Here is a 26,771-nt window from a genome sequence, read left to right as displayed (position 1 = left end):
ATCATGTACCTGTCCTTGTGGACACGTCAGCCTTGCTGGCTGGGATGTGAGCATGGAGGGCAGGGTTGTGTCCATGCATGGTTGGTACCTTCTACAGCTCCTGGAATTTAGTAGGTGATCAGTTGCTCAAGCAGCATCTCCCCTTGGTGACTCAATGCACATCTGAAATGCACCTGTCCAAAATCATACTTGCAATTTCTTCCTGCCATAAATGTTCTTCGTTTCCTCCTCCAGTGTCCTTTGTTTTTGTAAATGGTAACTTGTTTCATCTAGCTGCTTGAGTCTAAAGCCTTGGGATCATCTGTGACTCCTCTTCAAGCCCATATCCAAACCATACCACATCCGGACATCTCTAAACTTTCAACACACCTAACCTCTTCTTTCTACCTCCCCTGCTAGCTCCTTAGTCCAGACCAGCCTGCCTGTCACCTAGGCAGCCATCCTAGCCTCTGCCTGGTCCCCCGGCCTCCAGTCTTACTGATCGATGGTCGGTTACCACGCAGAAACAGGGGCTGATCTTTTTGAAACATAAATTAGGTCATGTCACTCTGTTGCTTAAAACCTTCCAGCGGTTTTCCTGCCCGCTTGGAATGAGGTTCCTGCCTGGACCCCCCACTCTCACCGTGTACCACCCTCCCTCCCAGGTTGGTCTCGAACTCCTGGACTCAAGTGAACCTCCCACTTCAGCCTCCCAGAGTGGTGGGATTACAGGTGGGAGCCAGCGTGCCCGGCCTTGAATAGTTTATTTAAATGTCGAGTGTTGAACAAGGTTGTATGGAGAGTAGCACCTTTCCATCCTGTCCGCGTAGCTCTGAGATGGTGTGTCACTTACTTGGAGATCAAGCTGAAGTCTGATGTGGGTTTGGTGAGATGGGAGGCTGAGGCCACACGGTCCTCCTGGCTCGCGTGGGAGCAGATGCGGCTGGAAGTTAACACAGCGAACAGGAACTCAGGCTTGGAGGAAGAGGGGCCCTGTGGGCTTGTCATGACCAGGGAAGGCTCCAGCCAGGGTGTAGCACGTGGGCCAGACCTGGCGGCACTTGGATGATAAAAAAGAAAACCTCAGACAGCTAAGTGGAGATGAAATGCTCCCTGTTTCTGGAGTGAACAGATGCTGCAGAGCCTAGTGGAAGGACAGATACTGTGTTCGCGATAGTGGACATTTGTGTTCATAGTGGGAGTGACACTGACGGGAAACTGATCTGTTGTGGGATCTCGCTTATCCTCGGTCTGGCCTGGAATGTGTTTCCGGCTCAGGCGCTGGGTTCTGTTTGTGTTCCTATTTGGTTAGTGTTTGCTGACCACGGACTATGTGCTAGGCCCTGCGTTAAGAATAAAGGCTAAGAACACGGCTGTGCGTGTGTCCAACGTGGCTTCTTCCCTTCCTTTGTGCCCTCTCCAGGGCCATCATGAGTGGCCAGCCCACCCTATCATCTTTGTAATCACTTTTGTCAATGTCTGCTACCTCCTGTGTGGCAAGCAGGACAACTGCAAGGAACGTTGCCGCAGTGGGGACTAAGCCAGTCCAGGGGAGCACCATCCACGCAGAGAAGAAGAATGAGCGGAATTCTCTATGGGAGGGCCGTGAGGAGGAGCCTTCCAGGCCGGGAAGTGGTCCCGAGAAGGCCTCGGGGAGGAGCGCAGAGAGGCCAGCATGCTGGAGCGTGGTGGGAAGGAGAGAGCACACAGTGAGGTTGGCGATGAGGCAGGGTGAGATCGCGAGCAGCAGTGAGGACTCTGGACTTTATCCTGAAGGTCATGGGTAGCCTCTGAAGTCCTTTACGTAGAATCACATGGTTGAGGCCGGGCGCTGTGGCTCACGCCTGTAATCCAAGCACTTTGGGAGGCCAAGGTGGGCGGATCACGAGGTCAGGAGATCGAGACCATCCTGGCGAACACGGTGAAACCCCATCTCTACTAAAAATACAAAAAAATTAGCCGGGCGTGGTGGTGGGTGCCTGTAGTCCCAGCTTCTAGGGAGGCTGAGGAAGGAGAATGGCATGAACCTGGGAGGTGGCGGAGCTTGCAGTGAGTGGAGATCGCGCCACTACACTCCAGCCTGGGCGACAGAGCGATACTCCATCTCAAAAAAAAAAAAAAAAAAAAAAAAGAATCACATGGTTGAATATCCACTTTCAGACGATTTTTCTGCCTCTTAGGTAGGTAGGGAGCTACAGAGGCCATGACTACTGGTGACTGACTGAATGAAGGAAACTGCTGAGTTGCTGTGAAAGCCACGGTTTTGGGCTGGTTCCCCTGGTTGAGGGCAGTGGCCTTGCAGTGACTCCTCCTCCTCCGAGGGTTTTGCTTGAGGGTTCTGGTTTGTGCAGCCTCTTGGCAGGGGTGGGGCCTGCGCACAGCTGGCATTCACCACCCCCTTCTGGTCCACAGGTCCTCATGCCTGGGATAAATGTCCTGGACATCCCACTCGGGATTATGCTCAGTTACGCAGTGCCTCAAACGAGAAGGGTTTATATTCTCATGGCATGGAAGTTCAGATGCAGGAATCCCAGAGCTTCGAGGAGTGCGGGCTCCACTGCATCCTTAGGGACCTGGGCTCCCTCTGGCTTACTGCTCTGCCATCTTGATGACAACAATGCTGTCTTAATAGTCTCAAGACAGCTGGTGGAGCTCCAGCCAGCACACCTGCAGTCCAGGCAGGAAGCAGGGGAGCGGTCATGGACGAAGGGCAAGAGAAAGTAAGTGACAGCTGAATCATCTGCAGTTGAAGGGCCTTCTTGGGGACAATGCCATTCAGTGACTTCCACTTACACCCACTTTTTCCACACCACCACTGGTTGGAGCTGTCACGTGCCACCCTAGTCTGCACCAGAACCTGGGAAATGTAGCTATTTAACTATTTCCGTGACCACCTCCAGAGACTTGGGTTCTGTTAGAAAGGAGAATGCCAAATTGCATATGGGGTGGGCCCCAGTGATCTTCAAAGCACCTGCTCTCCTCTCCCAGTGGACATTTACTTTCTGGCCCAAGAGCCTTTCTCACGGTGGGCGTAGAAGTGGATTCTGCACACAACTGCTGGGCATCACTGGCTTTGGGGGCTGGCAGTTCTTAATGGAAGCGGTCTGAGAAGTAGCCATCCTTTGTGTGCTTGCCCTAACAATCCTCAAGGCGACCCCGCCCCTGTCACAGGCATCATTAGGCTAGCTTGGGATTGTCTGCAAGTGTGTGTACACCCAGACTTTCCCCAGTTGCCTAAATTATCTTCAAAAATGAAGTGACAGATGGCCCTGTGCCTTTTATTCACATTTCATTCATTCTTTCTTTCTTTCAATCAACTGAATCATTACATGACCACGGCATGGAGTATGGAGTCATATCACAGGGACCTCATGGGCATGGTGGGGAGACAGACGAGTATTTCCTGAGAAATGCTCCCATAGGAGTATGGGGCCAGCTGGAGGGCCATGGGAGAAGCTTCTGTGTTCAAATCGTGTCTTAGGTACTTGGTCATGGAGCAATCTTCACTCTCAGTTTTCTTGTCTGTAAAAAGGAGATGATGCAAGTTCCTCACTTGTAAGTGTGTGTGCCATTCTATTCCCTGACTCTCACCTGTTCTGTTCCATCCCATTCCAGTCATTCAATCCCATCTCTCTACCCTATCCTACCCTACCCTATCCTATCCTATCCTATCCTATCCTATCCTATCCTATCCTATCCTATCCTATCCTATCCCATCCCATTCCACCCATCCCATCCTACCTCTCTATTCTATTTGATTCCATTCTACTCATTCCATCTCTCTATTCTATTCTATTCTATTCTATTCTATTCTATTCTATTCTATTCTATTATTCTATTCTATCCCATTCCACCCATTCCATTGCACCCCATCCCGTTCCATGTTTTGTTTTTAAAGATCATGCTATGCTCCACTAAATTGATTCCACAATCCAATGCAGCAGGACCTGCAGCTTGGGTAACTCTTTTTAAGAACGCACCTTTGGCATTCCTGGGGAAAGAGGGTTTGGGGTGGGCTAGGAGTCAGGAGAGAGGAGAGGAGGCTGCCTCAGTCTTGGCTGGAGGGAGACCGTGAGGGTCTTGGTGAGACTGGTTGTTGTGAATTGGGGCAGGGTGCCTTTAATGGTTTTTAATTAAAATTTAATAACTAAAGAGGAGAACAAAAGACTCATCAAATCTTTCTTCATTCTTGGTTGCTCAACACCAGGCAATTAAGATGCTTCGTTATAAACAAGCCGTGGGAGGAGAGGGAAGGGGGAGAGGATGGAGTCAATGAGGCACGAATAGGCTTCTGCTGCAGACCGCCCTGACCGCACGGCCCTGTGGGGCCCCCCACGTGCAGGTGAAGGTGCCATCTCAGGGGGACTCTTCTTCTGTCCTGAGAATGCTGAGGTATCATTCCAGAGGCAGGAGTCACACCCAGGCCTCTCGTCTCCCAGTGTGGTGAGTTCATCCCTTCCCAGCACGTTCAGCTGCACACCAGCTCTGCAGACGCCCCCTCCAGTTCCCTTTCCAGTCATGTGATTACAACAAATAGGATCTCCTTTTTCACGGTGGCAGCATCCGGGGCAGTTTTCTTTAGAGCCCTCGCAGCACCCACGGACCACGTCTCAGACTGTATCTGCTTCTCCTCATTCCAGAAATCCATGCCCCTGCCGTGTTCCAGGCCCACCTCTAACCACTGGGGCCTCCGCAAGGAAAGCACAGTCCACGCCCTCAGGAAACCTCTATTTTCCTGCTAACTTCTACTTGAAGATTATAATTTTGCACGTCATCTAAACTGGGGGTGCTGGCACCCCCACCCCCGGGTGCTGCACCGTCTGCATGAGCGCCTTCCCTTCTGGCCTGTTTATCTCCCTCAAGAGCTGGGTGGGGCTCCCTGTGGTACCCACTTCTTCTTTGTTTTGAGACAGAGTCTTGCTCTTTTGTCCAGGCTGGAGTGCAGTAGCGCATCTCTGCTCACTGCAGCCTTCACCTCCTGGGATCAGGTGATCTTCCCATCTGAGCCTCCCGAGTAGCTGGGATTCCAAGTGTGTGCCATCACGTTTGACTAATTTTTGTATTTTTTTTGGAGAGATGGAGCCTCACTGTGTTGCCCAGGCTGGTCTCAAACTTTTGGGCTCAAGTGATCCGCCTACCTCAGCCTCCCAAAGTGCTGTGATGACAGGTGTGAGCCACCACACGCAGCCTGTGTACCTACTTCTTAAGTGAAAGGGGCATTCCTGGGTAGAAGGGGCTGCAGCCACCTGCCTGTTCCTGGCCTCTCTGTGAGCACATGTTCCTCGGGTCGGTTCTGCTGGGCCTTCACTATCTCCCAGGAAGCCGTTGCTGTGGTCAGCGTTGCAGGTGGTGGAGTCACAGGCTTCCTTCAGGTCTGGTGTGGAGTTCCTGTGGGAAAACAAGGGCAGCGGAGAGGCTTGAGCCCCTGCTACTGGAGGTGTTTGAGATTTCTCCCTTTACATCTCATTCCGCCCTGTCGAGACGGGGCTGGCCGCACCTTTGAGGAACTGACTTCCGAGGAAAGAGAAACCCATTTGCTCCTCTCCCTCCTCCCCCAACAAGAAACACGCTGTTTAACGTTCTTCCCTGTGAGCCACTGTGAGTTACAGGGCATCTCACTGGGGAGCGAGAGGAAGGTGGTCCCTCACCAGGCTTCCCTGTGGGCCCATCGGGTTCTCTCCGCACCTCAGAAGTGATATTTGAGTCCCAGGCTTCAAGCTCCTGATGTGTGAAATCATATTCCACCCAGAGAAAAAACTCAGTCCTTTTGTGACTTTCCTCAGCGTTTGGAGCTTCCCGTGGAAGTATGTGCCCTGCTGCAGTTGGTGGACTCACTGCTAGCCCTAAAGATCATGCTAAAATAGTACAGTTATTGCAATCAGGACCATTGGTTGCAAGCAACAGAAAATCCCTCTCCCACTGGAATTAGCCAAAAGGGGATGCATGGGCCCGAGTAAGGGAAAAATCTAGGATACAGCAGACATCAGGTGTGGCTTGATTCAGGGCTCAAATCATGTTTCCAAAGAGCCCGTGTTTCTTCTTCTTTCTGCATTCTGAAAGGGGCCCTTGCCTCATGGTGGCACGACGGCTGTCCAAACTGTTAGAGCTGCATTCGCTCAGGTGCTCGGGCAGCAGGAAAGAGCACCGGTTTCCGTGGCAGGCAGACCCCCAGCAGTGCCCAGTAGGATTCCATGCCCCAGTCTCTGGAACCTGTGGATGGGACGAGGTCTCTCTCTGTGTCCATGGTCCCCACCCCCAGGGCATGGTGGGCCCTGAGAAAGGGAGGCCGCCTGGGAGAACCCGCCTAATCCCTAGAGCCTGCACAAGCCGAGAACTTTCTCTGTCAGCTGGCAGAAGGGAGAGGTAGAGAAGCAGAGGCAGCAGGAGGACTTGACCTGCTGTTGCTGACTTTGAAGACGGAGGTGAGGACCAGAAGGCACTGCCCATTGCTGAGAGGGCCTGGCAGCACCAGCGGGACACAGAGCCTCAGCCCTGCAATTGTGAGGCACTGAACTCCTCACAGCCTGAGTGCACTGAGAGCAGATTCTCCCCTCACTCCTGAGCCTCCGGACAAGAGCCTGCCTGGCCAGCATTGAATTCAGCCTCACAAGACCCTGAGCAGAGCGCCTGGCTGAGCCTGCCCAGACGTCTGGCCCACAGAGCCGTGAGCTAACACGTGGGGCTGTTTAAGCCGCTGTCTGTGATCATTTGGTATGATGCGTAGAAAACACATAGAGCCTCTCTCCTGAGTCCTCCACTCGCAGGCAGGATTTACAGTGATTGGCTCCACTGGTTCCGTGCATCTCTGTGTCCGTCAGCACTTGGGATGCAGTCTCGAAGTGTTGATGGGCACGTCCCCCTCCCCAGCTAAGCCATGGGATCAGAGGCAGCTCCTCCACCTGTTCTCACGTCCAGGAGAAAATCATACTGCACCGGAGAGAGGGCCCGGGGCCCAGTCGTGCTGCTGCTGATCCTGGATCATCCTTTTCCTTGGGCCTGCAGTTTGCTTATGCGTCAGGTCTAGTGAAAGAGAAGGGGATGTCGTTACTTATTTAAATTAATTAATTAATTTTTGAGATGGAATTTCGCTCTTGTTGCCTAAGCTGGAGTGCAATGGAGTGATCTTGGCTCACTGTAACCTCCGCCTCCCGGGTTCAAGCAATTCTCCTGCCTCAGCCTCCCAAGTAGCTGGAATTACAGGCATGTGCCACCACGCCAGCTAATTGTTGTATTTTTGGTAGAGACGGGTTTTCACCGTGTTGGCCAGGCTGGTCTCGAACTCCTGACCTCAGGTGATCCACCCACCTCAGGATTACAGGTGTGAGCCACCGCGCCCGGCCCAGGACGCGGGAGCCCCTCACGTTTGGTGCGGCTGTGTCGGCATGGAGGGGTGTGGGTGAGAGAAAACTGGTCTCGAGGATCTATCTGGTGTATCAATCAGTGTTTCTGTAAGTGCAGGTCATAGCCCATTAGGGAGCCATGAAATCAATTTTGTGGGCTGTAACAAGCACGTTTCAAAAATGAAAAGGGACAAGGGATATCAGCGCACTCTGGGCAGTTCTCTGCTGCCTGCAACCCACCTTTGCTCTGGTTCTGTGGGGCTCGCGAGATGGGCTGCCTCGGGCAACATTTGGCCTGTGTTTCAGCCTGCGTTTCGCAGAGTTTAGACTTGGTTCGAGACATTTCAGCTGAGCAGTTGGAATTGGGGGCCAGAGGGAGACAGTGGTGGTGGAGGTGGTTCTGTGTCTCTGTATGAGCCCTGAGGGGGCCATGTGGCCTCTGTTTTGGGGTCTTTAGAATGTGGGGTTTTACTGTCCCCCTGCCTGTACCTGTCACCTGCCCCTGGGCACCAAGTAAGGCCAGCACACCCTCCTGCTGCAGGGCTGGGAGAATGCCCGCTGGCCATGCTCAGAGTCCTAAGGGTCACCCGGGGTGACTGACGGGGGGAAACCGATGGAGGGGTGAAAACGACTCATGCTTGGGGGAGCTCTCGGTCACATGCTTGCCCCCCCGGAGGGACAGTGGTGTGTCTGTTCACTCAATGTGAATGACTTCTCTCTCTCTTTCATTAGACCTGATACATAAGCAAACGCATGTGTTATCCAATGGCCCCAGAGTGCTCCAGAGTGTTCTAGAGTGTTCCTGTGGCTCCCTGAGACCGGGAACAAGCTTGGGAGGCCAGTGAGGCTGGAAAGGCTGGAGAAGAGGGGAGGAGTTCGGAAATAGCAGGAGGGCCTGCCGGGTGCCCATGGTGCAGAGCTGGGCATGTGTTGCCCACGCCACCAAGGCCGCTGAGAAGCCACCACGCGACTGTTCACAAAGTCAAGCTGCATGAACGGTGCAGGCTGGGCTGGGAGCCGAGGGGCCGTGCTTGGGATGGCACCAGAGCCTGGTCACTGAAACGGTGCAGGCTGGGCTGGGAGTCGCGGGGCCGTGCTTGGGATGGCACCAGAGCCTGGTCACCGAAATGGTGCAGGCTGGGCTGGGAGCCGTGGGGCTGTGCTTGGGACAGCATCAGAGCCTGGTCACCGAGTGCGTCATTTTGTAAGCTATCTGGTGACTTCTATGATGTGCCCCTCGTTCCCACAGTACGAATTTTAACAATAGTTGATCTGAGCTGTTGGCCAAGATTGTCAGATCTTTGGGCTCATTTCACTGGCTCTCGTGGCAATAATTTTCTAAAATCGCAGATTGCTTTGAGTGCTATTTTAATTCATCTGTGGATACATGTTGGGAAGTAATTGCCAGCATTTATCACGCTGCTGCAAGCTCATTTCCTGAGGCACGTGCCCAAAGCACACTCTATGTTCAATGAATGTTTGCAAATCAATGAATTAAAAATAAGCCATTATTATACTTTCTTAGTAAAAGCCCATATATTCTTCCATATGTGAATATGGGTAGAAAGAGGTCTGAAAGTGTACATGCTCCAGATGATGGGAGTTTCTTAACTTTTAAGCATTTTCTTTCTTACCTTTCTGTACTGCCTAAATGATTTTCCATTCCGAAAGCACAACTTGTATTTATTCGTCTACTTTGTTCAATGCCCAGTCACCTAGAAGCTTTACCCAAATAAACAAACATCTAGGAAAATGTACATCACAGAACTACGCAGAACAAAGGCATGAAGACCACCTTTCATTCATCTCCTTTGTTTAGTTTTCCTTTAGTTTATAAAAAGAATTATACACTGAAATGTGCAGAGACCGCCACCCAGATGTGTCGGGGGTGTGGGCGACTGGTTAACCTCCTATACTACATCTTTTTTTTTTGAGACAGAGTCTCGCTCTTTCCCCAGGCTGGAGTGCAGCGGCAGGATCCCAGCTCACTGCAAGCTCCGCCTCCCAGGTTCACACCATTCTCCTGCCTCAGCCTCCTGAGTAGCTGGGACTACAGGCGCCCGCCACCTCGCCCGGCTAGTTTTTTGTATTTTTTAGTATAGACAGGATTTCACCGTGTTAGCCAGGATGGTCTCGATCTCCTGACCTCATGATCCACCCGTCTCGGCCTCCCAAAGTGCTGGGATTACAGGCTTGAGCCACCGCGCCCGGCCCTATACCACATCTTAAAGGTGGATTAAAACGTGAGGCATCTCTGAAATAGTTATGCAATACAATAGGGTCATCGATCTCTTCAACATGATTTACTTATAAATCTTTCGGGGACAAATATTCTGCTTGTCGTTAGGGATACTCATATCCCAAAGAGGCGCTTGGATGTGACCAGCCAAACTTGCCACTACCGATCCTGCCTTTTGAACATGGCTGTGGCGGATGGGCCTCCGATTCATAAAGTATCAAGACGAGGTTTTAGCAGCAGGATCGGGGCGCTGACCTGAAAAAAGCTATAATGCCATTTTCACTTTAACAAGGTAAGATAATGAAAGGATTAGCTGAAAAGAAAATGTCGTCTCACCACGGTGGTTTTATTTGGAAGCGGGTCTGTAATCGCTGCGCTTTGCAGCCTGTGCAAATGCTTCCCCGCGAGCGCGAGGTACCCGCCAGCCAATGGCTTGGTGCAAATAGCCGCCGGTGCCTTGCGCTGTTCTCTCCCCACTTCCTTCCCCGCGGCTCCGTATCGGCCTCTTCCCCCCCGCAGAGCGTCCCCTTCTCGCCTCGACACCTTTTCCAGTTCACACCCCTTCCTCCTCCGGCCCCGCAGCCATCTGGTGCCCCAGGCCCCCGACGGCGCTGGCAGGTGCAGCTCACGCCTGTCGAGGGAGCTGGAAGCCGCGGCCTGGCTCCTGCTGGTGCGGGGGCCCGAGTGCTAAACGCCCTGGCCGTGTGCGCGTGGCCCGGGGCCAGCACGGCTGTGCCAGCGTTTGCTTCACCATCAAGTCCTGATCTTGGCAGACTTGGCTCCTCTCCTGGCACAGCGATGGGCTGAAATCTCAGCAGTGATTTAAATTTATCAGCCTCGACTTTCAGCCACCGGGGCCAGCAGCACAACGTGACTCCGGTGTGCGCGGCCCGTGTTTGAATGTCTGGTATGGGACACAGGGGACTAGGTGCCGGGTTTCTGTCTGCGCCAGGCTCCTCGGTGCTGATGCGCTTTCCTGGGGAGGGTTTGAGCAATCTGACAGCCAGGGGCGCCGGGTCTGTGCTGCTGCACCTCACAGAGGGGAATGAAGCGTGGCAGAGGCGTTTCTTAACCCATTGTCCTCCTGAGTGACCATAGCTGGATGATGAGGCCCAGAAGCAATCCTGGACTCCAGAAGGAGGGGCTTTATTCTAACCGATCCCTATGGGGGCAGGAAAGGGCAATGGCAACGTGGGGAGGGTTCTGGCGTGACTCTGCCAGTCTCCAGGGCCAGACGGCCTGGGCTTTCCTTTTCAGGGGAGGAGAAAATCCCTGAAGAGCTGGTGCAGTGTGCGGTGTGAGGCGCTGGGGCCACGGTGGCAAGGACCAGACAGCAGATGAGAGAAAGTCCTGCCTTGGGGTGCATCTGCTCCAAGGAAGGGATGCTGGGGGCCTTCTGGGGCTCATGGTTTGGGGGCGGGCCTGGGGGAAGGAGAGGAGCTTAAAGAAAGTTTGGCTTATGCACATTTTGTTCTGGTCCACCAGTGGACATACAGTTCCGCTCATCTCTGAGAGGGCAAAGGCTGAGATTTTGGAGGGGCTATGTCTGGCCTTGTCACAGGTAAACAGAGCAGGGCATCTGTGAATCTCATCCAAGGCCTGAGGGGAAGGGGGCTCTTTGGAGTGATCTCCTTTTAGAACATAAAGAGTTGCAGGATCTCTTTAACCTGTGCCGTTCAAAGGCTCAGAAGCACGAGGTCCAGTGACTCCAGCATTGCCATGAGCCATGGCGGCTGTGCAGCTCCCTTCCTGCCTGGGCTCTTTGCCAATGAGGCTTTTCAGTGGCTGCCGGCCCACTCAGTCTTCAAGGGGCAGAGATTTTGAATCTAAATGCTCAGAGGTCCAGGTGGATGACATCACAGGGCGAAGGCACCTGCCCAGTTGTCTTCTTCACTTCTCCAAAGGGGCATACTGCCTCTGATTGTTCTGGAAACATGCAGCCTTGCTGGTTCCATTTTTAACATCTGGTTTTCAATTTTATGTATTTATTGAATAGCTTTTACCGTGCATATGTAACATCTACAACACGATGTTATGAGATTCATATATAAAGGGGTTACTGTAGTAAAACAAAGGAACATCTCCACCATCTGGAGACTGAGATATAAAAATGCACTTTCTTCTTAATCCTATCATTACTGTAACTCTGTATTATTATTAATGAAGCAGAGTGGGGCTAGAGAGAGATGGCAGCAGACATTGTCCCCGGTGTGGGGGAGATAGGGTGGCTGCCACTTAGGAAGGTTGCAGGAGCTCCTTAGTTTTCAAGAGGAACCAAAAAGTTTGTTTTCTGGATTTATCTTGTAAGTTTTAAATGTGGGTGATGAACTCATGTTGACAAAAATGTTACTAGAAAGGGGTCCCAATCCAGACCCCCAGAGAGGGCTCTTGGATCTCCAAGAAAGAATTCAAGGTGAGTCTGCAGTGCAAAGTGAAAGCAAGTTTATTAAGAAGCAAAATGGTGAAAGAACAGCTACTCCATAGATAGAGCAGGGCATTACTGAAAGTAAGAGGAGAACGCGTCCGCCCTAAGTATAATACTCGCATATATATGTGGGATAAAAAAACGATCATGGAGAGATATGCTCTGCTGCAAGGGTTTGTGATAAAGGATTAATTTTCTTAATTACTATATTTTGCAAGAATCGATATTATGATCTTTAAAGCAAAATTAGGAATGTTTCTGTTCTCAAGATTTCGGGATATCAGGACTCTCCTAAGTCTGGGTCTTTTTAGTAAATGTTATCAATCTGTTCCTTAACGGTAAACGTCTAGAGGCTAGGAATACCTCACCTCTTAAAAATGCAGCCCAGCAGTCCCCAGCCTCATCTTTCCCAGCCCTCACTCAAGATGGAGTCGCTGTGGTTCAAACGCCTTTGACAAAAAGAGTGAAACTCTGTAACATATTTGAAGAGATTTATTCTGAGCCAAACGTGAGTGACCATGACCCGTGACACAGCCCCCAGGAGTCCTAAGAACATGTGCCCAAGGCGGTTGGGGCACAGCTTGGTTTTATACATTTTTGGGAGACATGGGACATCAATCCAATGCATGTAAGATGTACGTTGATTTGGTGTAACTCGAAGTGTGGGTGGGGGCTTCCAGGTGATAGGTAGATTTAAACATTGTCTGATTGGCAGTTGGTTGAAAGAGTTTATCTGAAGACCTGGAATCAATAGAAAGGAGTGTCTGGGTTCAGATAAGGGGTTGTGGAGGCCAAGGTTCTCATGGTACAGATGCAGCCTCTAGGCAGCAGGCTTCAGAGAGAATAGATTATAAATGTTTCTTATCAGACTTATAAAGGCGCCAAACTCTTAGTTGATTCTCTCCTGGATATGGACACAGTCATGGAGAGGGAAGGGGATTCTCTACAGAAAGAATTCAGGGCGAGTCTGTAAGGTGAAAGCAAATGTATTAGGAAAGTAAAGGAATAAAGAATGGCTATTCCATAGGCAGGACAACCCTGAGGGCTGCTGGTTGCTATTTTTATGGTTATTTCTTAATTATATGCTAAGCAAGGGGTAGGTTATTCATACCTCCCCTTTCTAGACCATATAGGGTAACTTCCTGACGTTGCCATGGCATTTGTAAACTGTCGTAGTGCGGGTGGGAGTGTGGCAATGAGGATGACCCGAGGTCACTCTCGTGGCCATCTTGGTTTTGGTGGGATTTGGCCGGGTTCTTTATTGCAACTGTTTTATCAGTAAGGTCTTTATGACGTGTGTCTTGTGTCAACCTCCTATCTCATCCTGTGACTTAGAATGCTTTCACTGTCTGGGAATGCAGCCCAGTAGGTCTCAGCCTTATCTTCCCTAGCCCCTATTCAAGATGGAGTTGCTCTGGTTCACACGCCTCTAAGAATACCACCAGAGAATTCATTTCCTAGTTCATTAATTCCAGTGATCAGAGCTGGGGGCCTGCACAACCGGAATGCATCCTCTCGCAGCTCTGGAGGTCAGAAACCCAAGGTTGGGGTGTCAGCAGAGCTGCCTTCCCCCTGGAGGCTCTGTGGGGAGACTGGCTCCCTGTGTTCCCCGGCTGTCCTCAGCATCCTTGGGCTCGTGGCCACATCACTCCGACCTCTGGTTCCACTGCCATCCGTGTGAGCTTTCCCCTGTGTCTGTGTGTGTCCTTTTCTACCTCTTATGTGGACACTCTCATCAGAAGGAGGTTCTACCCGAACCCCGCTGGATCTCATCTCTATCCTTACCTGCATTATATCTGCACAGTCCCTGTTTCCAGATGGGGTCCTGTGGGTTTTTGGGGAAGACACTGTTCAACTGCTACAACCTCACCTTAAAGATGAAAGAACAAGACATGGTGCGTCTCTAACATAATTAGACAATAAAATAAGCCCATCAGCTTCTAGAAGCATGATTTACTTATAAATCTTTTTGGGACAAATGTTTTGCTCATAGCTCGGGGTATTTGTATCTGAAAAAAATACTTGGATATGAACAATCTTATTCAAAATTTCAGACTCCTGTGGAGGGCTCCTTCCCTCTTGAGCATGGCTTTGGCCAATGGGTCTCTTCTTCATCAACTATCACCAGGAGTGGAAATCTGGGAAGCAGAGACTGGGCGCTGCCTCCTAATGCCTGAGTGACTGGACCGTCCCTCACAGCTCAGTGTCACAAAGTGACACAAGGAAATTGATCATCTGCCCACCACTGCACGCACTCCGTGTCTTACATGTTTTGAATATTTTGGAAGATCGAGTTTTACAGCATACAGCTATTTTTTAAAATGTGGCTTTTTAGCATTCAGCAATGGCAACTTTTATTAAACGCCCCTGGTGCGCTGCGCATGATGTGAATTTAAGTTACTCACATCCATAAGCTGCACTGGTGTTAGTCAGGTTAATGTCAGCTGCAGCAAAAATCCAGGAACTCTGGAGGCTCAGCATGGTCCGTTCATTTCCCCCTTGCAGGGAGGTACAATGGTTGGCGAGTGGCTTCCTCCATGTGGTCACTCAGGAACCCAGGTTTCTTCCATCTTGGGGCTGGCTGTGCTCCAGAGCCCCAGAGGCTCCAGCAACCAGCTGTCAGTGGGGGAAGGGAGAGCGGACGAGGCTCTCTGGCTGGGAAAGATGTGTCCCTTGGCGGTGGGGGAAGGGAGAGTGGACGAGGCTCTCTGGCTGGGAAAGGAGATGCATCCCTTGGCTTGGGTCACATCCCCTCACTGGGATAAGGGACGAGGGCTAGGAAGGTGTCCCTGGGTGAGCCACCACCCAGCAGCAATGCCACGCAATGGAAGTGGCCCCACATTTACGAGGGATAGTGAGATCTATCTTTGCCACATGTATGCATAAGAAATACTTGCATGGCTGGGCACGGTGGCTCACCCTTGTAATCCCAGCATTTTGGGAGGCTGAGGCGGGTGTATCGCTTGAGGTCAGGAGTTCGAGACTAGTCTGGCCAACGTGGTGATACCCTGTACCTACTAAAAATACAAAAGTGAGCCAGGCATGATGGTGAACCCCTATAATACCAGCTGTTTGGGAGGCTGAGGCAGAAGGATCACTTGAACCCAGAAGGTGGAGGTTGTAGTGAGCTAAGATCACGCCACTGCATTCCAGCCTGGGCGACAGAGAGAGACTCATCTCAAAAAAAAAAAAAAAAGGAAAAAAAGAAAAAGAAATACTCATGTGAGGTTGTCATGTGAGGGATGGATAAAGAGTTATCACATCTTAATTACCAAGGCTGGCAATTAATTTACATGACCTAAGTTCATCTTAAAGTGTTGCTTAAACTTGGCTTATTAATGTGAAACATGAGATGATTTAAAAAAAAATCAACAAAAAGTAGAATAGAGGTTACCAGGGAATAGGGGAGGGAGGAAGGGGGAATTATTGCTTAATGGGCATAGAAATTCTGTTTAGAGTGATAAAAAATTCTGCAACTAGAGACAGGTGATGGATATATGGATGGTGAGTGTACTTAATGCTACTAAGGTGTTCACTTAAAATGGTTTACATCTTATGTTATATTTTATTATTTATCAATTAAATAATAATAAATATTTACAATTACAAATATTCGTAAAAAGTACATGCATTTTCTTCTTTTTTCTTTCTTTCTTTCTTTTTTTTTTTTTTTTAGGGATAGGGTCTCACTGTATTGCCTGGGCTGTTCTTGAATTCCTGACCTCAAGTGATCCTCCCACCTTGACCTCCCAAAGTACTGGGGTTACAAGCATGAGCCACTGCTAATCATAGTCCTTGTGAATAACACTTGATAAGTATGGGAAGCTACTGTTACAGAATTTGTTAATTGTTGTTCCTCTTTTGAAATATTCAGCTTTGGGGCTTGGGATTTCTCTCTCACCTCTGGCGTCCTGATACCAATTCTTAATTATCAGGAAAGCCTGCATGGAGAATGCCCTGCAGATGCTACAGAGATGAGTATTCCTCTGCATCAGCTGAGATTTCTCCAGGGTTCAGCTATGGAGACAGATTTAAAAACATACTTCAAAAGTTAATGTATCACACAACAAAATCCGTATAGCACGAAATGAAGTGTGGCGGGAACTGCCCTCCTCCCACCCCCGTCTCCTCTGAGCCCAGGGCCTCTCAGCCTCAGCAGTGCTGCCACGGGGCCGGGCCGCCCTTGTCGTGGGGCTGTTCCGGGCTGTCCCGTGCACGGTAGGACATTCAGCGATGTTCCTGGCCCCCACCCACCAGATGCCAGGAGCAGCCCTGGCCACTCCCCAGCTGCAATAACCGAAATGCCCCCAGACATTGCCAAATGTCTCCTGTGTGTATGGGTGGGTGGGGGCAAAACTGCCCCTCCCTGAGAACCCTGGTCCTAGAAGCAGGCGGTGATGTGGGTGTCTTGTGTTTTCTGAGCTAGAGCCTTTGCATGTCCAAGTAAGCGTGTGTATCTGTGTATCTGAGTGTGTGTTCCCACACGGCCGAAACCCACAACTGCTGCTTGACTGTGCCCACTGCTCTGCTTTTCTCACTGAACAACATGACACCATCTGTGTGCTCACAGCTCTGGCCCCCTCCTTTCAAAGGCACCCATGGTACTGTGTACTATGGACTGGTACACAGGAGCTTTCTCAACCTTGCTCTTACAAGCCAAGTCATCCTCAACGCCATTTCATGCTTGTGTTAGAATCCTTGTAGGATAAGTTCCTGGAAGAGAATCTGTAGGGTCCCGGGGTATGTGCATTTTTAGTTTTGGGAGATTTTTACTGATAACTTTCCAAAGAAGTTGGACTAGTTTTCTCTCCAACAAATAATGCATGAGAGCTCCTGGTTGCATACAAAGAGTATTGCCTGCGTAGTCACACTTGCCTGTCCTTCCCATGGTGGGCGAACATATTCCCTGCGTGATCACACTCACGGATCCTTCCGTGGCAGGTGAACACACTCCCTGCGTGATCACACTCAGGGGTCCTTCCCGCGGCGGGTGAACACACTCCCTGCCGATCACACTCAGGGATCCTTCCCGCGGCGGGTGAACACACTCCCTGCTGATCACACTCAGGGGTCCTTCCCGCGGCGGGTGAACACACTCCCTGTGTGATCACACTCATGGGTCCTTCCCGCGGTGGGTGAACACACTCCCTGCTGATCACACTCAGGGGTCCTTCCCGCGGCAGGTGAACACACTCCCTGCTGATCACACTCAGGGGTCCTTCCCACGGTGGGTGAACACACTCCCTGCGTGATCACACTCGGGACCTTCCCGCGGCGGGTGAACACACTCCCTGCTGATCACACTCAGGGGTCCTTCCCGCGGTGTGTGAACACACTCCCTGCTGATCACACTCAGGGGTCCTTCCCGCGGCGGGTGAACACACTCCCTGCGTGATCACACTCGGGTCCTTCCCGCGGTGGGTGAACACACTCCCTGCTGATCACACTCAGGGGTCCTTCCCGCGGTGTGTGAACACATTCCCTGCTGATCACACTCAGGGGTCCTTCCCGCGGCGGGTGAACACACTCCCTGCGTGATCACACTCGGGTCCTTCCCGCGGCGGGTGAACACACTCCCTGCCGATCACACTCAGGGATCCTTCCCGCGGCGGGCAAACACACTCCCTGCCGATCACACTCGGGTCCTTCCCGCGGCGGGCGAACACACTCCCTGCTGTTCACACTCACGGGTCCTTCCCGTGGCGGGCAAACACACTCCCTGCCGATCACACTCGGGTCCTTCCCGCGGCGGGCGAACACACTCCCTGCTGATCACACTCAGGGGTCCTTCCCGCGGCGGGCAAACACACTCCCTGTGTGATCACACTCACGGGTCCTTCCCGCGGTGGGCAAACACACTCCCTGCGTGATCACACACAGGGATCCTTCCCGCGGCAGGCGAACACACTCCCTGCTGATCACACTCACGGGTCCTTCCCGCGGTGGGCGAACACACTCCCTGTGTGATCACACTCAGGGGTCCTTCCCGCGGCGGGCGAACACACTCCCTGCTGATCACACTCACGGGTCCTTCCCACGGCAGGCGAAAACACTCCCTGTGTGGTCACACTCAGGGGTCCTTACTGCGGTGGGCAAACACACTCCCTGTGTGATCACACTCAGGGGTCCTTCCCGCGGTGGGTGAACACACTCCCTGCTGATCACACTCAGGGGTCCTTCCCGCGGTGGGTGAACACACTCCCTGCTGATCACACTCGGGGTCCTTCCCGTGGTGTGTGAACACACTCCCTGCGTGATCACAGTCACGGGTCCTTCCCACGGTGTGTGAACACACTCCCTGCTGATCACACTCAGGGGTCCTTCCCGTGGCGGGTGAACACACTCCCTGCTGATCACACTCAGGGGTCCTTCCCGTGGTGTGTGAACACACTCCCTGCTGATCACACTCAGGGGTCCTTCCCGTGGTGTGTGAACACACTCCCTGCTGATCACACTCAGGGATCCTTCCCGCAGTGTGTGAACACACTCCCTGCGTGATCACACTCAGGGGTCCTTCCCGCGGTGGGTGAACACAGGGACATTCATCTTTACATTTTTTATTTCTTTGTTTGAGAGAAGTTTGGCTTATCTTTCTCATATTTAAAAGCCACTTATGTTATTTTTTCAGAAAACATGGATTTGAGGGGAGGGTAAAGTATTTTTGTACAGAGTGTTTGTTTTTTAAGCCCGGTATCCATAGAGAAAAGGGTGCACATCACAGCCATCTGAGCTGCTAGATTCTCACCAGGCGAATGTGCCCGCACCAGCACCATCAGACAGAGTCAGGACACCTCAGGACCTCGGGAGCTGTCACGCCCCGTCCATCACCTCCCCAGTGAGGGAAGCCACCGCCTTGACCTCTAACACCAAGGATTAACTTTCTTGTGCAAATGTGAATGTTTAAAAAAGCGATTATGAGATTAGTGGTTTTTCCAAGAGAAAAGAGGTCGTTTCCTGGTAATGGATGAGTTGTGGGTTATGTCCCGCCCCGTGGACAAATGGTTCTCTAGACACAAATGCACCGGACCAGTGACCTTTGGTCATGCCAGGCTCTGTACTGGATAAAGGGGAATGAGTCAAATCCAGTGAATTGGAATCTCAGCCTTCCTGATGATAAACGCAGGGTTTCCTAATTGTACAGGAGAGGCAGGTGTTCATTAGTTTGCATTACCTAAAAAAAGCCACGTGCACAATTTATCATTCTTCTAGATTCTATAGCCCTTTTTTGTTTGGTTGTTATTGGGAAATGATCGGGTTAGTTTTTTTTTAATTTACATTGAAGTAAAATTAATATAACATAAAGTTAGGTATTTTAAAGTATCAAATTCAGTAGTCTTTAGTTTACTCACAATGCTGGGCAAACATCACCAGGGTCTAGTTCCAAGATATTTTCTTCACTTCCAAAGCAAACTGTGTCCTCACTGGTGGCCACACCCCATCCCCCATCCCAGCCCCTACTGACCACGGGTCTACGTTCTGCCTGTGTGGATTTTCCTGCACATCCTGGACATTTTACAGAAATGCAGTCCTAGGCCGGGCATGGTGACTCACGCCTATAATCCCAGCACTTTGGGAGGCCAAGGAGGGCTGGATCACCTGAGGACAGGAGTTCGAGACCAGCCTGGCCAAGATAGTGAAACCCTGTCTACTAAAAATACAAAAATTAGCTGGGCGTGGTCGCGGGCGCCTGTAGTCCCAGCCACTTGGGAGGCCGAGGCAGGAGAATCGCTTGAACCCAGGAGGCAGAGGCTGCAGTGAGCTGAGATCGTGCCACTGCACTCCAGCCTGGGAGACAGAGTGAGACTCCATCTCAAAAAGAAAAAAAAAAAAATGCAAGCCTGCAGCATGTGGCCTTTGTGCCCGGCTCCTTTGACTGGGTGTTGTGTTTCCAAGGTTCACCCACGCTGTACCTTGAGTGGGCACTTCACCCCTTTGGTAGCTGCAGAATATTCCGTGGTGCAGCTGCACCACGCGCTGCTTGTCCACCCATCCGCTGATGGATGCTTCAGTTCTGTCAGCCTCGGGCTCCTGGGAACATGTTGCTGTGAACACGTGTGCCGGGGCTCATTCTCCTATCGTGTTCCCTGCTGGCATTTTCGCTGCTCCCCCAGCCTTCTTAGAGAGTGTGGGTGGCACCAGACCCTCTGCTCTCAGGAGGCCTGTGTCTGGCTCTAATCCAGGCAGAGGGAAGAGTTGTCTAGGGTCATAGAAGCTGTACCCAGGTATATTTGTGGGAGGGACTTCGATAAGGAAAGAACTGGGCTCTTCCGCATCCAGTCCCCCTCAGGGAATCCAGAACAGTCCTTTGTGCTTCCAGGAAGAAGGGGAGAGAAAGAAAAAAGGTGCCCGCTTTAGGTGCTGAGCAGGGTGGGCGGTGGGCGCAGAGAGCGGGGGAGAGGGAGTGAGGTGGAGGAGGGGTGCCTTCTGCGGGGCCTTCAGGCCAAGGCAAGGATTCATCTGGGTGTGATGGAGAAATGGTAACGTGGTGTAACGTGATCTGATTTATGCTTTGAAATGAACATCGCTCTGAATGCTGCATAAAGAATGATTTTGGGGGACAGTGGCAGAAACTGCCGCAGTGGTCCGGCTTGGCTCAGGGAAACGCACAGCCCTAGTGGGGCCCTGGTGGACAGTTCACAAAGGCTTGACCCCGCCCCAGATTGGTTTTGTATTAACAAATAGTTAACACCTGTGCTAAAGGTTATCATTTTTTGTTTGTTTGTTTTGAGACGGTGTTTTGCCATGTCTCCCAGGGTGGAGTTCATGCCGCGATCTCGGCTCACTGCAGCCTCTGCCTCCCAGGTTCAAGCAATTCTCCTGCCTCAGCCTCCTGAGTAGCTGGGACTTCAAGTGCCCGCCACCATACCCAGCTAATTTTTGTATTTTTAGTAGAGATGGGGTTTCGTCATGTTGGCCAGGCTGGTCTTGAACTCCTGACCTCAGGTGATCCGCCCGCCTTGGCCTCCCAAAGTGCTGGGATTACAGCCGTGAGCCACTGCACCCGGCCCTAAAGATAGCCTTAATCGAAGATGCTTACTCATCATCCCAGTGCGCTAATGTGACTGACTGGTCACTCACCATCCAGCGTGCTAATGTGACTGGTCACTTGTGTGCACTCCCACTGCCTCTCTGTGTGCCTTTGTGGTTGACGTAATCATCACGTGCTTCGCTGTTTGTGGGGGGCTGCCATGCTCCTCACAGGAGGCTGGGCAGTGTCCCTGGCCTCTACCCACCAGATGCCAACAGCACCCTCACCCTGGTCGTGACAACCAAAAATGTCTCCAGGCACCACCTACTGTCCCCTGGCGGTCACGGTCACCTCCTGATTGAAAACCCCCAATGTAGACTACGTTCTGAAACTCACATTTGTGGAAGTAGAGTTTACACAGGTGCCTTTCGAGGTGCACACTGCAGTGAGTGCTGAGAAATGCATGCAGCTGTGTAACCCACAATCATCAAGCCATAGTCCTTTTCCTGTCACCCCTAAGAGTTCCCTCCTGTCCCCTGGCAGGCATTTCCCTCCCCTCACCCTGACCCCAGCAGCCCCTCACCTGTCCCTGCTGCAGTTCTGCCTCTCCCTGCATGCCACACATGTGGGGTCGGCAGGAAGCCTGTGGGTCTGGAACCCTCTCTTCTCATGGTACATTTGAGACTCATCCATGGTTTGGGCTGTGTCGTGGTTTGCTCCTTTTCATGACTAATAGTCCACTGTGTGGATGTGCCACTGTGTGTGTGTGTGTGTGTGTGTCTGTGTGTCTGTGTGTCTGTGTTTTCCGTTTTTTTTGAGACGGACTCGTACTCTGTCACCCAGGCTGGAGTACAGTGGCTCGATCTTGGGTCACTGCAACCTCCGCCTCCTGGGTTCAAGCGATTCTCCTGCCTCAACCTCCCCAGTAGCTGGGACTGCAGGTGCCAGCCACCACACCTGGCTAATTTTTGTATTTTTAGTAGAGACGGGGTTTCACCATGTTGGCCGGGATGGTCTCGATCTCCAGAACTCGTGATCTGCCTGCCTTGGCCTCCCAAAGTGCTGGGATTACAGGTGTAAGCCACCATGCCTGGCCCACTGTGTGTTTTTTTTTTTTTTTTTAAATCCATCCTCCACTGAGGGACATTTGGATTTTTTCCAATTTTTGACAGTTAAGAATAAAGCCCATAAAAAAATTCACCTACAGGTTTTTGTGTGAACATGTGTGTGTCCCAGTTCATCAATGCTGCTGTGGCAAAACGCCATAGACAGGGTGGCTGATAAACGGCAGGCATTGATTGCCCACGGTGCTGGTGGCCGGGAAGTCCAGGATCAAGACGTCAGCAGGTCCGGTGTCTGATGAGGGCCTCCTCCTGCTTCGCAGATGGAGCCTTCAAGGCTGTGTCCTCACACGGCGGCAGTCGGGAGCTCTGGGATCTTCAGCCCCTTATGGCACACTAATGCCATTATGAGGGCCCACCCTGGAGCTCTCATCGCCTCTTACAGCTCCCCACCTGCTGATACCACCACCTTAGGGGTTTAGAATGGCAGCCTGTGAAGTTTAGCTGGGGGTCCCACATTCAGACCATGGCAATGCATTTCCATGTATTTTGGGTAAATACCCAAGTGGGATTTCTGGGTCATAAGAAACCACCCAGCTGTTTAATCAACTGGCTGTACCATGAACCTCCAGACTTTATATCAGAGTGCTGTAATTGTATCAAAGTCACATGGATTTTTTCCTTGTAGAAAACTGAAACCGATCTGATTGGTGTGGCTCTCAAAGAGCGGTTTCAGGGGAAACCTAGGATTCTCTTCAGACACCCAGAGCTTAGGGTGGATGGCCTGGAGGTCTGGGGGTGGACAGAAGGGAGTGGGCATGGGGGTGGATGGAATGGGGTGGGGATGGGGGTGGACAGAAGAGGGTGGGGATGGGGGTGGACGGAAGGGGGTGGGGATGGGGGTGGACGGAAGGGGGTGGGGATGGGGGTGGATGGAAGGGGGTGGGCATGGGGTGGATGGAAGGGGGTGGGGATGGGGGTGGGCATGGGGGTGGACGGAAGGGGGTGGGGACGGGGGTGGACGGAAGGGGGTGGGGACGGGGGTGGGCATGGGGGTGGACGGAAGGGGGTGGGGATGGGGGTGGGCATGGGGTGGACGGAAGGGGGTGGGGACGGGGGTGGGCATGGGGGTGGACGGAAGGGGGTGGGGACGGGGGTGGATGGAAGGGGGTGGGGCTGGGGGTGGACGGAAGGGGGTGGGGCTGGGGGTGGACGGAAGGGAGTGGGGACGGGGGTGGATGGAAGGGGGTGGGGATGGGACTGGACAGAAGGGAGTGGGGACAGGAAGGAGGCCTGGGCATTTCAGGAGCAGGGGCTCTGTGGGAGAAGGGGGCAGGAACCCAGCAGGGAGAGGTTTTGCTTCTGTGTGGAGCAGGCGGGCGGCTGGTGGGTCAGGCAGAGCTGGGGCGGCGGAGCCTGTTGGCACAGACAAGAATGAGGACAAGCGCTGGGTGGGGAGGCTGGCTCCATGGGGCGCTCTGTGGAGCAGGGTGAGGAGAGAGGGAGGCCTGGTGGTTCGCCTTAGGTAGAAGCGTGAGACACCCGTCATTCCTGAAGGCCTGTCTCAGCAGAGGCCGCGGCTCTGTCAACCAGGACTTGCGTCCCTTCCTTCAACCACTGCTTGGTGGCCAACAGGTGGTGCTTCAGGACAACTGGGGTCCTAGCCCTGGCTCTGCCCTTTTGTAGTTTGTGTCTTTGGATCAGTGATGTTCTCTTTGACACGAATGGGTGGGAACATCTGTAAAAAGCTCACTGCACGCCCCTCTGTAGATGAGCAGACAAACAAAACAGGCATGGGTTCCATCCACACGACAGAATCTGATTCAGCCGTGAAAAGGAATGGAGCCTGACACACGCCACCACGCGGATGAACCTTGTGGACACGCTGTGTGGAAGAGGCCGGACCTGGAAGGCCACACGTTCCAGCATCCCACGTATACGACCTGTCCCGAGCAGGCAAACCCACACGGTCAGAAAACAGGCTGACGGGTGCAGGGGCGGGGCGGGGAATGGGGAGCGGCCGGTCATGGCTATGGGGTTTCGGTTTGGGGTGATAAGAAGGTTTTGGAACTGGGCAATGGTGATGGTCACACAACATTGTGAAGCCACTCTATGCCACTGTATTGTACACTTTGAACTGGTAAAAATGGCCAATTTCAGGTTGTGTGCATTTCACCCTAATTTTAAAATAACCCACATGAGGGGTAATGGATCACGTTAGGGATGGTACAGGGGTGTTGGTGCATGCCACTGTGTCCCTGGCTCAACCAATTATGCAGAACTGCCCAGGTGCCCAGGTGCACACAGATGTCACCGCACTGCCATCCTGCTCTGTCCCCGGGAAGCAGCCCTGATCCGCACAACTGCGTCCTCATCCCCTCTGGTTCTGTGTGAGTCCATTCTCGTACTGCTGTAAAGAACTACCTGGGACTGGGTAATTCCTAAAGAAAAGAGGTTTAATTGGCTCATGGTTCCACCAGCTGTACAGGAAGCATGGCTGGGGAGGTCTCAGGAAACTTTTTATCATGGCGGAAGGCGAAGGAAGCATGGCTGGGGAGGTCTCAGGAAACTTTTTATCATGGCGGAAGGCGAAGGGGATGCAGGCATGTCTTACATGGCTGGGAGGGAGAGAGAAAAGTGAAGGAGGAGGCGCCAAACACTTAGAGAAAAAGTGAAGGAGGAAAGGAGGAGGTGCCACACACATTTTTTTTATTTTTTAAATTTTAGACAGAGTCTCACTCTGTCGCCCAGGCTGGAGTGCAGTGGCACGATCTTGGCTCACTGCAGCCTCCGACTCCCAGATCCAGATTCAAGCGATTCTCCTGCCTCAGCTTCCTGAGTAGCTGGGATTACAGTGCGTGCCACCACGCCCAGCTAATTTAAAATTTTTTTTTTTTGTATTTTTAATAGAGATGGGGTTTCACCATGTTGGCCAGGCTGGTCTCAAACTCCTGACCTCAGGTGGTCCGCCTGCCTCGGCCTTCCAAAGTGCTGGGATTACAGGCGTGAGCCACCGCGCCTGGCCCAGTGCTACACACTTTTAAACAACCAGCTCTCACAATAACTCACGATCATGAGAAGAGCACCAAAAGGGAAATCCATCCCCATGATCCAGGCACCTCCCACCAGGCCCCACTTCCAACACTGGGGAATACAGTTCGACATGAGATTTGGGCGGGAACACAGACCCAAACCCTCTGAGATTCCACGAATGCAGTTCCAGTTCTACTGCAATGACCTGTCATCCAGGCTTGAAGCAGGATTTCGGACAGGCCTTGGTCCACGAGTAGCACGCTCACCTGGTCTTCTTCCCGAAGCTCCGTGGGCCTCTGGGCTGTGGCGCTTCTCCAGCCTCTGGAGGTCAGTAGCTAGTGAGCCATGGGGATTTATTCTGGCATAGCTGAGTCATCACAAGGTTCTTCAGTGCCTCAGCATCCCTCACTGCAGCTTGAGGTTTGGTTTTGGGGGTACTGACCATTTGCTGAGGGTTTTGCCAAATAGGCTTTTGGCCTCTTTGTGCCAGCAACAGGTTGATGAGGTGGCAGCCCCCGGGAAATCTGATGGCCAGTCCCAGATCCAGGATCAGGTCGGCAGATGAGCCAACCCCCGAGTTGAGTTGTCTGGTGAGGGACCCACCTCCTCTGCCTGAGCAGTTCCTGCTGTTTACGAGGAACCTAAATGGGCAGTGATGTGTGGATGTTCTAACAGCTTAGCCCAAGTCATGGTCCTCCCGGAAGGGCGGGAGCAGGCACTGGTAATTCTCCCATCCTCGAGTGGGAACTCTTTCTTTGTGGAATCTCTGTCCTTTTTCTGAGACAGATTGTTCTTTCTTGGGGCTTCCTTTGTTTCCTGGGAGCAGCACAAACCCCTGAGAAGGAAATGACTCGAGGTGGCTTCCTGAGGAATGAAGGGATTCAGGCGAAGGAAAGTGTGAAGGTCACGAAGTGTGGATCTAAATGCTAGGATAAGGCCTGCAAATGCTGTGTTTTCAATTTTGAATCGGTGGCTGATGTTAAGAACCCAAAGTGCAAAACCTTCCTATCATAACCTGAATTTCTGACAGTTGTCTTGAAAAAAGAAATGAGAGGCTCCGGCGGCACCCACTCTGTTTCTGAGCGGCTGCAATCAGCTGGCAGAGGGAGCAGTGGTTCTTCGGTTCCCCACAGCTCCTACCTGCCTGCCTGCCAGGCTGGTCTCTGCAACCCCCCGTGGAGGTTTTCCTATTAAAATCTTGAGTTCTGGTTCTGGCTTAGCTGGCAACTTGCCCATGTGTCGCCTCGAGGTCGCATCTGCAAATAGAAATACTGTGAGACCATTCCCCTCTGCAAAAGGAGTTTTTGGGAGATGCAAGGTCCTAAGTAGATTGGGAAGCACTTGGGAGAGTTAAAGAGGCCTCACGAAATGGAAGGTTTGGTTCATAATTATGTGAGCATGAGCTCTATCCGCCGTACTGATGTGAAGTGGTGTTTAGCCACCCTCAAACTTGCTGATGGAAAACGATTTCTTATTTCCATAAATAATCCTGCCAAGCAAGTGATTTAATTGATTTAATGAGTCGTATTGTGAGATGCAGACCTGGCCAAGAGCACATATTTATCTTTGTCTCCATCTGTGGAAATTTCCTTAGAATTAGAGCAGAGCATTTTTAGTGAGAGATTTGAGGGTTTAAAAGGGAATTATTTTAGAACTCTCGGAGCGTTGATGAGACTTGAAGGCACGTTCCGAGTTGTCCATCGGACACGAATCTGTGGAGTTTTCA

The 26,771-nt window shown here is 51.9% G+C and overlaps 1 protein-coding gene across 5 annotated transcripts in view; it reads left to right on the top strand.

Moving 5' to 3' along the window:
* Positions 1–26,771, top strand: part of RIMBP2 (RIMS binding protein 2) — a 328,067-nt gene that overhangs the window by 19,740 nt on the left and 281,556 nt on the right. The gene's annotated exons all lie outside the window — the stretch shown is intronic.

This window comes from Macaca mulatta, chromosome 11 (genome assembly GCF_049350105.2).
Source record: "Macaca mulatta isolate MMU2019108-1 chromosome 11, T2T-MMU8v2.0, whole genome shotgun sequence".
Classification (NCBI taxonomy): domain Eukaryota; kingdom Metazoa; phylum Chordata; class Mammalia; order Primates; family Cercopithecidae; genus Macaca; species Macaca mulatta.
This window is presented reverse-complemented; position numbering and strand designations above follow the sequence as displayed.